Source organism: Hypanus sabinus, unplaced genomic scaffold (genome assembly GCF_030144855.1).
Source record: "Hypanus sabinus isolate sHypSab1 unplaced genomic scaffold, sHypSab1.hap1 scaffold_318, whole genome shotgun sequence".
NCBI classification, from domain to species: domain Eukaryota; kingdom Metazoa; phylum Chordata; class Chondrichthyes; order Myliobatiformes; family Dasyatidae; genus Hypanus; species Hypanus sabinus.
This window is the reverse complement of record NW_026781229.1, coordinates 10835-27559: the sequence shown is the minus strand read 5'-3', so window position 1 is coordinate 27559 and position 16725 is coordinate 10835. Positions and strand designations below refer to the sequence as shown.

Sequence of the window (16725 nt, the reverse complement as noted above, 5' to 3'; positions counted from 1 at the left end):
CAGTGTCAGACCTGTCCACACCCATACTCTAGCCCAGTGTTATACAGTGTCAGACCTGTCCCCCCTACTGTAACCCAGTGTTATACAGTGTCAGAGCTCTCCCCTCCCATACCGTACCGTGGTGTTATACAGTGTCAGACCTGTCCCCACCCATAATGTAGCCCACGGTTATACAGTGTCAGACCTGTCCCCACCCATACCGTACCGCGGTGTTATACAGTGTCAGACCTGTCCCCACCCATAATGTAGCCCAACGGTTATACAGTGTCAGACCTGTCCACACCCATACTGTACCCGGCTGTTATACAGTGTCGGACCTGTCCCCACCCATACCGTACGCTGGTGTTATACAATGTCAGACCTGTCCCCACCCATACCGTACCGCGGCGTTATGTAGTGTCAGACCTGTCCCCACCCATACTGTACCCCGGTGTTATACAGTGTCAGACCTGTCCCCACCCATACTGTACCCCGGTGTTACATAGTGTCAAACCTGCCCACACCCATACCATGCCCCAGTGTTATACAGTGTCAGACCTGTCCACACCCATACTCTAGCCCAGTGTTATACAGTGTCAGACCTGTCCCCCCTACTGTAACCCAGTGTTATACAGTGTCAGAGCTCTCCCCTCCCATACCGTACCGCGGTGTTATACAGTGTCAGACCTGTCCCCACCCATAATGTAGCCCACGGTTATACAGTGTCAGACCTGTCCACACCCATACTGTACCCGGCTGTTATACAGTGTCGGACCTGTTCCCACCCATACCGTACCCTGGTGTTATACAATGTCAGACCTGTCCCCACCCATACCGTACCGCGGCGTTATATAGTGTCAGACCTGTCCCCACCCATAATGTAGCCCAGTGTTATACTTTGTCAGACCTGTCCACACCCATACTGTAGCCCAGTGTTATACAGTGTCAGACCTGTCCCCACCCATACTGTACCCCAGTGTTATACAGTGTCAGACCTGTCCCCAACTCATAAGGTAGCCCAGTGTTATACAGTGTCAGACCTGTCCCCACCCATACCTTACCCCAGTGTTATACAGTGTCAGACCTGTCCACACCCATTCTGTACCCCGGTGTCATACAGTGTCAGACCTGTCCTCCCCCATACTGTTACCCAGTGTACATTGTGTCAGACCTGTCCCCACCCATACTGTACTCCAGTGTTATACCGTGTCAGACCTGTCCCCACACATACTCTACTCCAGTGTTATACAGTGTCAGACCTGTCCACACCCATACTCTATCCCGGTGTATCACAGTGACAGATGCGTCCCCATCCGTACCGTACCCTAGTGTTATATAGTATCAGATCTGTCCCCACCCATACAGTAGCCCACTGTTATACTGTGTCAGACCCGTCCCCACCGGTATCGTACCCCAGTGTTATATGGTGACAAACCTGTCCCCACCCATACTGTACCCTAGTGTTATACAGTATCAGACCTCTCCCCACCCATACTGTATTCCAGTGTTACACAGTGACTGATTCCTCCCCGCCGGTACTGTACCCCAGTGTTATACAGTGTCAGACCTGTCCACACCCATACTGTACCCCGGTTTATACAGTGTCAAACCTGTCCTCACCCATACTGTTACCCAGTGTTATACAGTGTCAGACCTGTCCCCACCCATACCGTGCCCTGTGTTATACAGTGTCAGACCTGTCCCCATCCATGCTGTAACCAAGTGTTATACAGTGTCAGACGTGTCCCCACCCATAATGTAGCCCACGGTTATACAGTGTCAGACCTGTCCACACCCATACTGTACCCGGCTGTTATACAGTGTCGGACCTGTTCCCACCCATACCGTACCCTGGTGTTATACAATGTCAGACCTGTCCCCACCCATACCGTACCGCGGCGTTATATAGTGTCAGACCTGTCCCCACCCATAATGTAGCCCAGTGTTATACTTTGTCAGACCTGTCCACACCCATTCTGTAGCCCAGTGTTATACAGTGTCAGACCTTTCCCCACCCATACTGTACCCCAGTGTTATACAGTGTCAGACCTGTCCCCACCCATACTGTACCCCAGTGTTATACAGTGTCAGACCTGTCCCCAACTCATAAGGTAGCCCAGTGTTATACAGTGTCAGACCTGTCCCCACCCATACCTTACCCCAGTGTTATACAGTGTCAGACCTGTCCACACCCATTCTGTACCCCGGTGTCATACAGTGTCAGACCTGTCCTCCCCCATACTGTTACCCAGTGTACATTGTGTCAGACCTGTCCCCACCCATACTGTACTCCAGTGTTATACCGTGTCAGACCTGTCCCCACCCATACTCTACTCCAGTGTTATACAGTGTCAGACCTGTCCACACCCATACTCTATCCCGGTGTATCACAGTGACAGATGCGTCCCCATCCGTACCGTACCCTAGTGTTATATAGTATCAGATCTGTCCCCACCCATACAGTAGCCCACTGTTATACTGTGTCAGACCCGTCCCTACCGGTATCGTACCCCAGTGTTATATGGTGACAAACCTGTCCCCACCCATACTGTACCCTAGTGTTATACAGTATCAGACCTCTCCCCACCCATACTGTATTCCAGTGTTACACAGTGACTGATTCCTCCCCGCCGGTACTGTACCCCAGTGTTATACAGTGTCAGACCTGTCCACACCCATACTGTACCCCGGTTTATACAGTGTCAAACCTGTCCTCACCCATACTGTTACCCAGTGTTATACAGTGTCAGACCTATCCCCACCCATACCGTGCCCTGTGTTATACAGTGTCAGACCTGTCCCCATCCATGCTGTAACCAGGTGTTATACAGTGTCAGACATGTCCCCACCCATAATGTAGCCCACGGTTATACAGTGTCAGACCTGTCCACACCCATACTGTACCCGGCTGTTATACAGTGTCGGACCTGTTCCCACCCATACCGTACCCTGGTGTTATACAATGTCAGACCTGTCCCCACCCATACCGTACCGCGGCGTTATATAGTGTCAGACCTGTCCCCACCCATAATGTAGCCCAGTGTTATACTTTGTCAGACCTGTCCACACCCATTCTGTAGCCCAGTGTTATACAGTGTCAGACCTTTCCCCACCCATACTGTACCCCAGTGTTATACAGTGTCAGACCTGTCCCCACCCATACTGTACCCCAGTGTTATACAGTGTCAGACCTGTCCCCAACTCATAAGGTAGCCCAGTGTTATACAGTGTCAGACCTGTCCCCACCCATACCTTACCCCAGTGTTATACAGTGTCAGACCTGTCCACACCCATTCTGTACCCCGGTGTCATACAGTGTCAGACCTGTCCTCCCCCATACTGTTACCCAGTGTACATTGTGTCAGACCTGTCCCCACCCATACTGTACTCCAGTGTTATACCGTGTCAGACCTGTCCCCACCCATACTCTACTCCAGTGTTATACAGTGTCAGACCTGTCCACACCCATACTCTATCCCGGTGTATCACAGTGACAGATGCGTCCCCATCCGTACCGTACCCTAGTGTTATATAGTATCAGATCTGTCCCCACCCATACAGTAGCCCACTGTTATACTGTGTCAGACCCGTCCCTACCGGTATCGTACCCCAGTGTTATATGGTGACAAACCTGTCCCCACCCATACTGTACCCTAGTGTTATACAGTATCAGACCTCTCCCCACCCATACTGTATTCCAGTGTTACACAGTGACTGATTCCTCCCCGCCGGTACTGTACCCCAGTGTTATACAGTGTCAGACCTGTCCACACCCATACTGTACCCCGGTTTATACAGTGTCAAACCTGTCCTCACCCATACTGTTACCCAGTGTTATACAGTGTCAGACCTGTCCCCACCCATACCGTGCCCTGTGTTATACAGTGTCAGACCTGTCCCCAACCATGCTGTAACCAAGTGTTATACAGTGTCAGACCTCTCCCCACCCATACTGTAACCCAGTGTTATACAGTGTCAGACCTCTCCCCACCCATACTGCACCCCGGTGTTATACAGTGTCAGACCTGTCCACACCCATACTCTATCCCGGTGTAACACCGTGACAGACGCGTCCCCATCAGTACCGTACCCCAGTGTTATACAGTGTCAGACCTGTCCCCACCCATACCGTGCCCCGGTGTTATACAGTGTCAGACCTCTCCCCACCCATACTGTACTCCAGTGTTATACACTGTCAGACCTGTCCCCACCCATGCTGTAACCCAGTATTATTTAGTGTCAGACCTGTCCCCACCCATACTGTACCCCGGAGTTATACAGTGTCAGACCTGTCCTCACCCATACTGTAACCCAGTGTTATTTAGTGTCAGACCTGTCCCCACCCATACCGTACCCCGGTGTTATACAGTGTCAGACCTCTACCCACCCATACTGTACTCCAGTGTTATACAGTGTCAAACCTGTCCACACCCATGCTGTACCCCGGTGTTATACAATGTCAGACCTGTCCACACCCATACCGTACCCCGGTGTTATACAATGTCAGACCTGTCCCCACCCATACCGTACCCCTGTGTTATACAGTGCTAGACCTGTCCCCACCTATAATGTTGCCCAGTGTTATACAGTGTCAGACCAGTCCTCACCCATACTCTACCCCAGGGTTATACAGTGCAAGAGCTGTCCAACCCATACTGTACCCCGGTGTTATACAGTTTCAGACCTCTCCCCACCCATACTGTACTCCAGTGTTATACAGTGTCAGACCTGTCCACACCCATACTGTACCCTGGTGTTATACAGTGTCAGGCCTGTCCCCACACATAGCGTACCCGGTGTTATACAGTGCTAGACCTGTCCCCACCCATAATGTTGCCCAGTGTTATACAGTGTCAGACCAGTCTTCACCCATTCTCTACCCCAGTGTTATACAGTTTCAGTCCTCTCCCCACCCAAACTGTACTCCAGTGTTATACAGTGTCAGACCTGTCCCCACCCATAGTGTAGCCCACTGTTATACAGTGTCAAACCCGTCCCCACTGGTACCGTACCCCAAAGTAACACAGTGACAGACCTGTCCCCTGGTACTGTACCCCGGTGTAATGCAGTGACACACGCATCCCCATTGATACCGTACCCTAGTGTTATACAGTGTCAGACCTGTCCCCTCCCATACCGTATCCTGGTGTTATACAGTGTCAGACCTCTACCCACCCATACTGTACTCCAGTGTTATACAGTGTCAGACCTGTCCACACCCATACTGTACCCTGGTGTTATACAGTGATAGTCCTGTCCCCACCCATGCCATGCCCCGGTGTTATGCAGTGTCAGACCTGTCCACACTCATACCGTACCCCAGTGTTATACAGTGTCAGACCTGTCCACACCCATACTGTACCCCGCTGTTATACAGTGTCAGACCCTCCCCACACATACTGTAACCCAGTGTTATACAGTGTCAGACCCGTCCCCACCCATACTGTAGCCCAGTGTTATACAGTGTCAGAGCTGTCCCCACCGATAATGTAGCCCAGTGTTATACAGTGTCAGACCTGTTCACACCGGTACTGTACCCCGGTGTTATACAGTGTCAGACCTGTCCCCACCCACACTGTACCCCTGTGTTATACAGTGTCAGAACTGTCCCCAACCATAATGTAGCCCAGTATTATACAGTGTCAGACGTCTCCCCACCCATACTGTACTCCAGTGATACTCTGTGTCAGACCTGTCCACACCCATACTGTACCCCCGTGTTCTACATTGTCAGACCTGTCCACACCCATACTGTAGCCCAGTGTTATACTGTGTCAGACCTGCCCCACCCATACCGTACCCTAGTGTTATATAGTATCAGATCTGTCCCCACCCATGCATTAGCCCACTGTTATACAGTGTCAGACCTCTCCCCACCGGAACCGTACCCCGATGTAATACAGTGACAAAGCTGTCCCCTGCTACTCTACCCTGGTGTAATGCAGTGACAGACGCGTCCCCATCAGTACCGTACCCTAGTGTTATACAGTGTCAGACCTGTCCCCACCCATACTGTAACCCAGTGTTATACAGTGACAGACCCGTCCCCTGGTACTGCACCCCAGTGTAATACAGTGACAGACGCGTCCCCATCGTTACCGTACCCCAGTGTTATACAGTGTCAGACCTGTCCCCACCCATAATGTAGCCCAGTGTTATATAGTGTCAGGCCTGTCCACACCCATACTGTACCCCGGTGTTATACAGTGTCAGACCTGCCCCACCCATTCCATACCCCGGTGTTATACAGTGTCAGACCTGTCCCCACCTATACAGTATCCCACTGTTATACAGTGTCAGACCGGTCCCCACCGGTACCGTACCCTGATGTAATACAGTGACAGACCTGTCCCCTGGTACTGTACCCTAGTGTTATACAGTTTCAGACCTGTCCCCTCCCATACTGTAGCCCAGTGTAATACAGTGACAGACCGGTCCCCACCCATACTGTACCCCAGAGTTATACAGTGTCAGACCCATCCCCACCCATACTGTAGCCCAGTGTTATACTGTGTCAGACCTGTCCCCACCCATACTGTAGCACAGTGTTATACTGTGTCAGACCTATCCCCACCCATACCGTACCCTAGTGTTATACAGTGTCAGACCTGTCCCCACCCATAATGTAGCCCAGTGTTATACAGTGTCAGACCTGTATGCACCCAAACAGTACCCCGGTGTTATACAGTGTCAGACCTCTCCCCACCCATACCGTACGCCGGTATTATACAGTGTCAGACCTGTCCCCACCCAGACCATACCCCGTTGTTATACAGTGTCAGACCTGTCCCCACCCATACTGTAACCCAGTGTTATACAGTGACCGACCCGTCCCCTGGTGCTGCACCCCAGTGTAATACAGTGACAGACGCGTCCCCATCGTTACCGTACCCCAGTGTTATACAGTGTCAGACCTGTCCCCACCCATAATGTAGCCCAGTGTTATATAGTGTCAGGCCTGTCCACACCCATACTGTACCCCGGTGTTATACAGTGTCAGACCTGCCCCACCCATTCCATACCCCGGTGTTATACAGTGTCAGACCTGTCCCCACCCATACAGTATCCCACTGTTATACAGTGTCAGACCGGTCCCCACCGGTACCGTACCCTGATGTAATACAGTGACAGACCTGTCCCCTGGTACTGTACCCTAGTGTTATACAGTTTCAGACCTGTCCCCTCCCATACTGTAGCCCAGTGTAATACAGTGACAGACCGGTCCCCACCCATACTGTACCCCAGAGTTATACAGTGTCAGACCCGTCCCCACCCATACTGTAGCCCAGTGTTATACTGTGTCAGACCTGTCCCCACCCATACTGTAGCACAGTGTTATACTGTGTCAGACCTATCCCCACCCATACCGTACCCTAGTGTTATACAGTGTCAGACCTGTCCCCACCCATAATGTAGCCCAGTGTTATACAGTGTCAGACCTGTATGCACCCAAACAGTACCCCGGTGTTATACAGTGTCAGACCTCTCCCCACCCATACCGTACGCCGGTATTATACAGTGTCAGACCTGTCCCCACCCAGACCATACCCCGTTGTTATACAGTGTCAGACCTCTCCCCACCCATAATGTAGCCCAGTGTTATACAGTGTCAGACCTGTCCCGACCCATACTGTTACCCAGTGTACGTTGTGTCAGACCTGTCCCCACCCATACTGTACTCCAGTGGTATACAGTGTCAGACCTGTCCACACCCATACTTACCCCAGTGTAACACAGTGACAGATGCGTCCCCATCGGTACCGTACCCTAGAGTTATATAGTATCAGATCTGTCCCCAACTCATAAGATAGCCCAGTGTTATACAGTGTCAGACCCGTCCCCACAGGTATCGTACCCCGATGTAATACAGTGACAGACCTGTCCCTTGGTACTCTACCCCGGTGTAATGCAGTGACAGACGCGTCCCCACCCATACTGTACCCCGGTTTATACAGTGTCAGACCTGTCCACACCCATACTGGACCCCGGTGTAACACAGTGACAGACGCATCCCCATCGGTACCGTACCCTAGTGTTATATAGTGTCAGACCTGTCCCCGCCCATACTGTAGCCCAGTGTTATACAGTGGCAGACCCCTCCCCACCCATGCTGTAACCCAGTGTTATACAGTGTCAGAACTGTCCCCACCTATACTGTAGCCCAGTGTTATACAGTGTCAGACCTTTCCCCACCCATTCTGTACCACAGTGTTATACAGTGTCAGATCTCTCTCCACCCATACTATACTCCAGTGTTATACAGTGTCAGACCTTTCCCCACCCATTCTGTACCGCAGTGTTATACAGTGTCAGACCGGTCCCCACCGGTACCGTACCCTGATGTAATACAGTGACAGACCTGTCCCCTGGTACTCTACCCCGGTGTAATGCAGTGACAGACGCGTCCCCATCGGTACCGTACCCTAGTGTTATACAGTTTCAGACCTGTCCCCACCCATACTGTAGCCCAGTGTAATACAGTGACAGACCGGTCCCCACCCATACCGTACCCCGGAGTTATGCAGTGTCAGACCCGTCCCCACCCATACTGTAGCCACACGTTATAAAGTGTCAGACCTGTCCCCACTCATACTGTACCCCAGTGTTATACAGTGTCAGACGCGTCCCCACCCATACTGTACCCCGGTGTTATACAGTGACAGACCCGTCCCCACCCATACTGTAACCCAGTGTTATATAGTGTCAGACCCGTCCCCACCCATACTGTAGCCCAGTGTTATACTGTGTCAGACCTGTCCCCACCCATACTGTAGCACAGTGTTATACTGTGTCAGACCTGTCCCCACCCATACCGTACCCTAGTGTTATACAGTGTCAGACCTGTCCCCACCCAAACAGTAGCCCCCTATTATACAGTGTCAGACCCCTCCCCACCAGAACCGTACCCCGCTGTAATACAGTGACAAACCTGTCCCCTGGTACTGTACCCCGGTGTAATGCAGTGACAGACGCGTCCCCATCGTTACTGTACTCTAGTGTTATACAGTGTCAGACCTGTCCCCACCCATACTGTAGCCCAGAGTTATACAGTGACAGACCTGTCCCTACCCATACTGTAACCCAGTGTTATACAGTGATAGACCCGTCCCCTGGTACTGCACCCCAGTGTAATACAGTGTCAGACCCGTCCCCACCGGTACCGTACACCGGTGTTATACAGTGTCAGACCTGTCCCCACCCATAATGTAGCCCAGTGTTATACAGTGTCAGACCCGTCCCCACCCATACTGTAACCCAGTGTTATTTAGTGTCAGACCTGTCCCCACCCATAATGTAGCCCAGTGTTATACAGTGTCAGACCCGTCCATTCCCATACTGTAGCCCAGTGTTATACTGTGTCAGACCTGTCCTCACCCATACTGTACCCCAGTGTTATACAGTGTCAGACCTCTCCCCACCCATACTGTACTACAGTGTTATACAGTGTCAGACCTGTCCCCACCCATACTGTACCCCCGTGTTATACAGTCAGACCTGTCCCCACCCATACTGTACCCCAGTGTTATACAGTGTCAGACCTCTCCCCACCCATACTGTACTACAGTGTTATACAGTGTCAGACCTGTCCTCACCCATACTGTACTACAGTGTTATACAGTGTCAGACCTGTCCCCTGTTACTGTACCCCGGTGTAATACAGTGACAGACGTGTCCCCGTCGGTACCGTACCCTAGTGTTATACAGTGTCAGACCTGTCCCCACCCATTCTGTAACCCAGTGTTATAAGTGACAGACCCGCCCCCTGGTACTGCACCCCAGTGTAATACAGTGTCAGACCTGTCCCTACCCATTCCGTACACCGGTGTTATACAGTGTCGGACCTGTCCCCACCCATACAGTATCCCACTGTTATACAGTGTTAGACCCATCCCCACCGGTACCGTACCCTGATGTAATACAGTGACAGACCTGTCCCCTGGTACTCTACCCCTGTGTAATGCAGTGACAGACGCGTCTCTATCGGCACCGTAGTGTTATACAGTGTCAGACCTGTCCCCACCCATACTGTAGCCCAGTGTTATACAGTGACAGACCCGTCCCCACCGGTACCGTACCCCGGTGTTATACAGTGACAGACATGTCCCCACCCATAATGTAAACCAGTGTAATACAGTGTCAGACCCGTTCCCACCGGTACCGTACACCGGTGTTATACAGTGTCAGACCTGTCCCCACCCATAATGTAGCCCAGTGTTATACAGTGTCAGACCCGTCCCCACCCATACTGTAACCCAGTGTTATTTAGTGTCAGACCTGTCCCCACCCATAATGTAGCCCAGTGTTATACAGTGTCAGACCCGTCCATTCCCATACTGTACCCTAGTGTTATACAGTGTCAGACCTGTCCCCACCCATACTGTAGCCCAGTGTAATACAGTGACAGACCGGTCCTCACCCATACTGTACCCCAGTGTTACACAGTGACAGACCCGTCCCCACCGGTACCGTACCCCAGTGTTATACAGTGACAGACCCATCCCCCACCTCTACTCATCCCGGTGTTATACACTGACAGACATGTCCCCACCCATAATGTAAACCAGTGTAATACAGTGTCAGACCCGTCCCCACCGGTACCGTACACCGGTGTTATACAGTGTCAGACCTGTCCCCACCCATAATGTAGCCCAGTGTTATACAGTGTCAGACCCGTCCCCACCCATACTGTAACCCAGTGTTATTTAGTGTCAGACCTGTCCCCACCCATAATGTAGCCCAGTGTTATTTAGTGTCAGAACTGTCCCCACCCATAATGTAGCCCAGTGTTATACAGTGTCAGACCCGTCCAGTCCCATACTGTAACCCAGTGTTATTTAGTGTCAAACCTGTCCCCAACCATACTGTAACCCAGTGTTATTTAGTGTCAGACCTGTCCCCACCCATAATGTAGCCCAGTGTTATACAGTGTCAGACCCGTCCATTCCCATACTGTATCCCAGTGTTATACAGTGTCAGACCTGTCCACACCCAGACTGTACCCCAGTGTTATACAGTGTCAGACCCTGTCCACACCCATACTGTACCCCAGTGTTATACAGTGTCAGACCTCTCCCCACCCATACTGTACTACAGTGTTATACAGTGTCAGACCTGTCCCCACCCATACTGTACCCCCGTGTTATACAGTGTCAGACCTGTCCCCTGTTACTGTACCCCAGTGTAATACAGTGACAGACGTGTCCCCGTCGGTACCGTACCCTAGTGTTATACAGTGTCAGACCTGTCCCCACCCATTCTGTAACCCAGTGTTATACAGTGACAGACCCGTCCCCTGGTACTGCACCCCAGTGTAATACAGTGTCAGACCTGTCCCCCCCCATAATGTAGCCCAATGTTATACAGTGTCAGACCTGTCCTCACCCATACTGTACCCCAGTGTTATACAGTGTCAGACCTCTCCCCACCCTTACTGTACTACAGTGTTATACAGTGTCAGACCTGTCCCCACCCATACTGTACCCCCGTGTTATACAGTGTCAGACCTGTCCCCTGTTACTGTACCCCAGTGTAATACAGTGACAGACGCGTCCCCTTCGGTACCGTACCCTAGTGTTATATAGTGTCAGACACGTCCCCACCCATACTGGAGCCCAGTGTTATACAGTGTCAGACCTGTCCCCACCCATACAGTATCCCACTGTTATACAGTGTTAGACCCATCCCCACCGGTACCGTACCCTGATGTAATACAGTGACAGACCTGTCCCCTGGTACTCTACCCCTGTGTAATGCAGTGACAGACGCGTCTCCATCGGCACCGTACCCTAGTGTTATACAGTGTCAGACCTGTCCCCACCCATACTGTAGCCCAGTGTAATACAGTGACAGACCGGTCCCCACCCATACTGTACCCCAGAGTTATGCAGTGTCAGACCCGTCCCCATCCATACTGTACCCAAGCGTTATATAGTGTCAGACACGTCCCCACCCATACTGTACCCCAGTGTTATACTGTGTCAGACCCATCCCCACCCATCCTGTACCCCAGTGTTATACTGTGTCAGACCCATCCCCACCCATCCTGTACCCCAGTGTTATACAGTGACAGACCCATCCCCATCCATCCTGTACCCCAGTGTTATACAGTGACAGACCCATCCCCACCCATGCTGTACCCCGGTGTTATACAGTGACAGACCCGTCCCCACCCATACTGTCCCCTAGTGTTACACAGTGTCAGACTTGTCCTCACCCATACTGTACCCCAGTGTTACACAGTGACAGACCCGTCCCCACCGGTACCGTACCCCGGTGTTATACAGTGAGACCCATCCCCCACCTCTACTCATCCCGGTGTTATACAGTGTCAGACCTGGCCCCCCCCATAATGTAGCCCAATGTTATACAGTGTCAGACCTGTCCACACCCATACTGTACCCCAGTGTTATACAGTGTCAGACCTCTCCCCACCCATACTGTACTACAGTGTTATACAGTGTCAGACCTGTCCCCACCCATACTGTACCACGGTGTAACACAGTGACAGATGCGTCCCCATCGGTACCGTACCCTAGTGTTATATAGTGTCAGACACGTCCCCACCCATACTGGAGCCCAGTGTTATACAGTGTCAGACCTGTCCCCACCCATACAGTATCCCACTGTTATACAGTGTTAGACCCATCCCCACCGGTACCGTACCCTGATGTAATACAGTGACAGACCTGTCCCCTGGTACTCTACCCCTGTGTAATGCAGTGACAGACGCGTCTCCATCGGCACCGTACCCTAGTGTAATACAGTGACAGACCCGTCCCAACCGGTACTGTACTCCGGTGTTATACAGTGACAGACCTGCCCCCACCAGTACCATATCCCAGTGTACTGTACCCCAGTGTTACACAGTGAGAGACCCGTCCTCACAGGTACTGTACCCCAGTGTTACACAGTGTCAGACCCATCCCCCACCTCTACTGTATCCCGGTGTTATACAGTGGCAGACCCATCCCCACCGGTATCTTATCCCGGTGTTATACAGTGACAGACCCTTCCCCACCGGTATCTTATCCCAGTGTTATACAGTGACAGACCCATCCAACACCTCTACTGTATCCCTGTGTTATACAGTGACATTCCCGTCCCCACTGGTATCGTATCCCGGTGTTATACACTGACAGACCCGTCCCCACCGGTACCGTATCCCAGTGTTATACAGTGACAGACCCGTCTCCACCGGTAACCTATCCCAGTGTTATACAGTGACAGACCCGTCCCCACCGGTACCGTACCCCGGTCTTATACAGTGACAGTCCCGTCCTCACCGGTACTATATCCTGGTGTTATACATTGACAGTCCCGTCCTCACCGGTACTGTACCCCGATGTTATACAGTGACAGACCCATCCCCACCGGTACCGTATCCCGGTGTTATACAGTGACAGACCCATCCCCACTGGTACCGTACCCCGGTGTTATACAGTGACAGACCCGTCCCCACCGGTACCGTACCCTGCTGTTACACAGTGACAGACCCGTCTTCACCACTACTGCATCCTGGTGATCCGTCACAGATCTCCATTATTTCTTTAACTGTGCATTAAATGGGGTGTGTCTCTTTGTGCCTGTCCCTCACTGCCTTGGATCACTCTCCTGTGCCGCTTTCTGTGAGAGACCTCTTGTCTGTTTGTTTTGGGATTAATTAATGTTCAAATGTCAGGCATGTCATAGGAGCATGTGAATAAATCAGCCTTTTGTTACACCCAAGGTTGAGATAGTTTCATGTACGGTTCGCTGTTGTTTCTCGGTGTTTTTGCTGGTGTTCTATCGTCACTGGGAGGTGGCGGACATCAGTGTACTTACCCCTTCAGACCGGTACACCATAGATCACAGGAACCTCTGGCACAACAAGTCTCCTCCACCATTCGATCACGGCTGAGTTATTTTCCCTATCAACCCCATTCTCCTGCTTTCTCCCCATAACCTTTGGCACCTTTACTAATCAGGAACCTATTAATCTCCACTTCCAATATACTCACTGACTCGTCCTCCACAGATTCACCACCCTCTGGCTGAAGAAATTCCTCCTCATCTTAGTTCCAGAGTGGCATCCCCTTTGTTTTAAGTCTGGATCTAGAATCTTCCACGATAGGAAACATCCTCTCCACATCCATTCTATCTACGGCTTTCAATATTCAACAGGGGAGTGAGATTCTGCACCCAACCATTCTTCTAAATTGCAGTGTGTACTGGCTCAGAGCATCAAACACTCTCCATACCCTGACACAAGAGGTACTGCAGACGCTGGAAATCCACAGCAACACACGCAAAATGCTGGAGGAACTCAGCAGGTCAGGCATCATCTATCATTGCAAATAAACAGTTCACGTTTTGGGCTGAGACCCATATCCATTTCCACAGAGTTCTGTTTTCAAGTCCAGTTTCCACCGGTTTTTGCTTTTTAACCCTTTGTTCGCAAGCTGGTATGAACCAATTTAACCCCTAAACCACAAGCTGCTGTTAAGACTGTTTAACTCTTTCAGTGATGAGCCAGTATAGATGTTTTAAATCCTTTAAAACATAAGACAGCTAACTGTTTCATTTCCAAGTGAATAAAGGTAAGTTTAACCCTTTCAGTCAAGTATGTCTATTCCTGTTTAACCCATTCAATCCCATGGTAGTAGGGGGAGTTCAATTCAGATGTGAAAACTTTCATAATAAGTCCAAGTTTAGGATGTTTTTTAACATAGTCATTCTCAGACCAACTTTTTAAAAGCTAGTGTGTGCTTTTGTAGCTCCTCACAACTGTCAGCGTCGTAGAATGTCATCCCTTGTCTCAGTGTTAATGCAATCATAAAGCTCTCAGTGTTTAATGCCCTCCATACCTAACCTGCTCACAGCATTTCACCACTGAACCAGTGTTGGTGTTTAACCCTTTCTGTCAGTGTTTAACACCCTCCATAGTATTTTACCCCTGAACCAGTGTTTGTGTTTAACACTTTTTGTCAGTGTTTAACCCCCCCCTCCAAGAGTGTTGGCGTGTGGCCGAGTGGATAAGGCATCGGTCTAGTGATCTGAAGGTCACTGGTTCAAGCCTTAGCTGAGGCAGCGTGTTGTGTCCTTGAGCAAGGCACTTAACAACACATTACTCTGCGACGACACCAGTACCAAGCTGCTTGGGTCCTAGTGCCCTTCCCCTGGACAACATCGGTGGCGTGGAGAGGCAACTGCTGGTCTCCCATACAACCCTGCCCAGGCCTGCACCCTGGAAACCTTCCAAGACACAAATCCATGGTCTCACAAGACAATTGGATGCCTATAAAACCCCCTCCATACTTGACCTGCTCACAGTATTTCACCCGTGAACCAGTGTTGGTGTTTAACCCTTTCTATTCTGAGTCTGTCAGCGTTTAGCCTCTTCCATCTTGGGGAAGCTAATGTTTAACCCTTTGCATTCTTAATGTCAATTTAACCTCTTCCATCCTGAATTAATTTCTTTGTTTAACCCCTTCCATTCTGAGTCAATCAGGGTTTAATGGCTTACATGCTGAGGTGACTAAATTTAACCCTTCCTGTGCTGAGGTAGTGCCAGTGTTTAACCCTTTCTGTGCCGAAGCATTGACTGTGTTTAACCCCTTCAATGCTGAGACAGAGACTGTGCCAGGCTGTAGCAGAGAAATTGTCTACTTCAGGAGTGAGCATTGAACTGTGGAGGGTTTAACTCTTTAAATGCTAACTCTTCCTGCCACCTTTACTTGTTGCCTTTGAAGTAAGTGTTGCAGCATTCAGGCAACTTGCCAGAGTGTGACGTAGCAAAAGGCCATTCAGCCCATTGTGCCTGTGCCAGACTAGCTCACATGCCAGCCCTACCAGACCATGGCCTCTGACTTCCAGGTTCCATGTACAGAGGGGAGGCATTTTTGACTCCCTCCCTCTCCCTCAGGCAGTAAATTCCAGAACTTCAAGGGAAGCCTTTCCCTCACCTCCCATCCAAATCCTCTCAGGTGCAGGAACAGTTATCACCTTCAACTATCAAGCAGTGTGGATAACTTCACTCACCTCAACTCTGAACTGATCACTAAACACAAACCACCAACTCACTTTCACAGACTCTAAACATAGAAACATAGAAAACCTACAGCACAATACAGGCCCTTCGGCCCACAATGTTGTGCCACACATGTCCCTACCTTAGAAATTACTAGGCTTACCCACAGCCCTCTATTTTTCGAAGCTCCATGAACCTATCCAAAAGTCTCTTAAAAGACCCTATCATATCCGTCTCCACCACCGTTGCCGGCAGCCCATTCCATGCACTCACCACTCTCTGAGTAAAAAACTTACCCCTGACATCTCCTCTGTATCTACTCCCCAGCACCTTAAACCTGTGTCCTCCTGTGGCAACCATTTTAGCCCTGGGAAAAAGCCTCTGACTATCCACACAATCAATACCTCTCATCATCTTATACACCTCTATCAGGTCACCTCTCATCTTCCATCGCTCCAAAGAGAAAAGGACGAGTTCACTCAAACTATTCTCATAAGGCATGCTCCCCAATCCAGGCAACATCCTTGTAAATCTCCTCTGCACCCTGTCTATGGCTTCCACATCCTTCTTGTAGTGAGGCGAGCAGAACTGAGCACTCCAAGTGGGGGTCTGACCAGGGTCCTATATAGCTGCAACATTACCTCTTGGCTCTTAAACTCAATCCCACGATTGATGGCCAATGCACCATACGCCCTCTTAACCACAGAGTCAACCTGCCTAACAGCTTTGAGCATCCTATG

At 50.8% G+C, this 16725-nt stretch overlaps 1 protein-coding gene across 3 annotated transcripts in view; it reads right to left on the bottom strand.

Annotated features, from left to right (window-relative positions):
* The window catches only part of LOC132388410 (solute carrier family 35 member G3-like), a 262353-nt gene extending 246987 nt beyond the window's left edge, over positions 1-15366 (bottom strand). The window contains exon 1 of one of the 3 annotated variants that reach the window (XM_059960762.1): positions 13977-15366. The gene's annotated coding sequence lies outside the window, so the exon portion shown is untranslated. Of the gene's footprint in view, positions 1-13800; positions 13953-13976 lie in introns of those variants that run through there. The other 2 variants (XM_059960761.1, XM_059960759.1) reach the window with 2 other exon arrangements.
* Positions 15367-16725: the final 1359 nt, after the last annotated feature.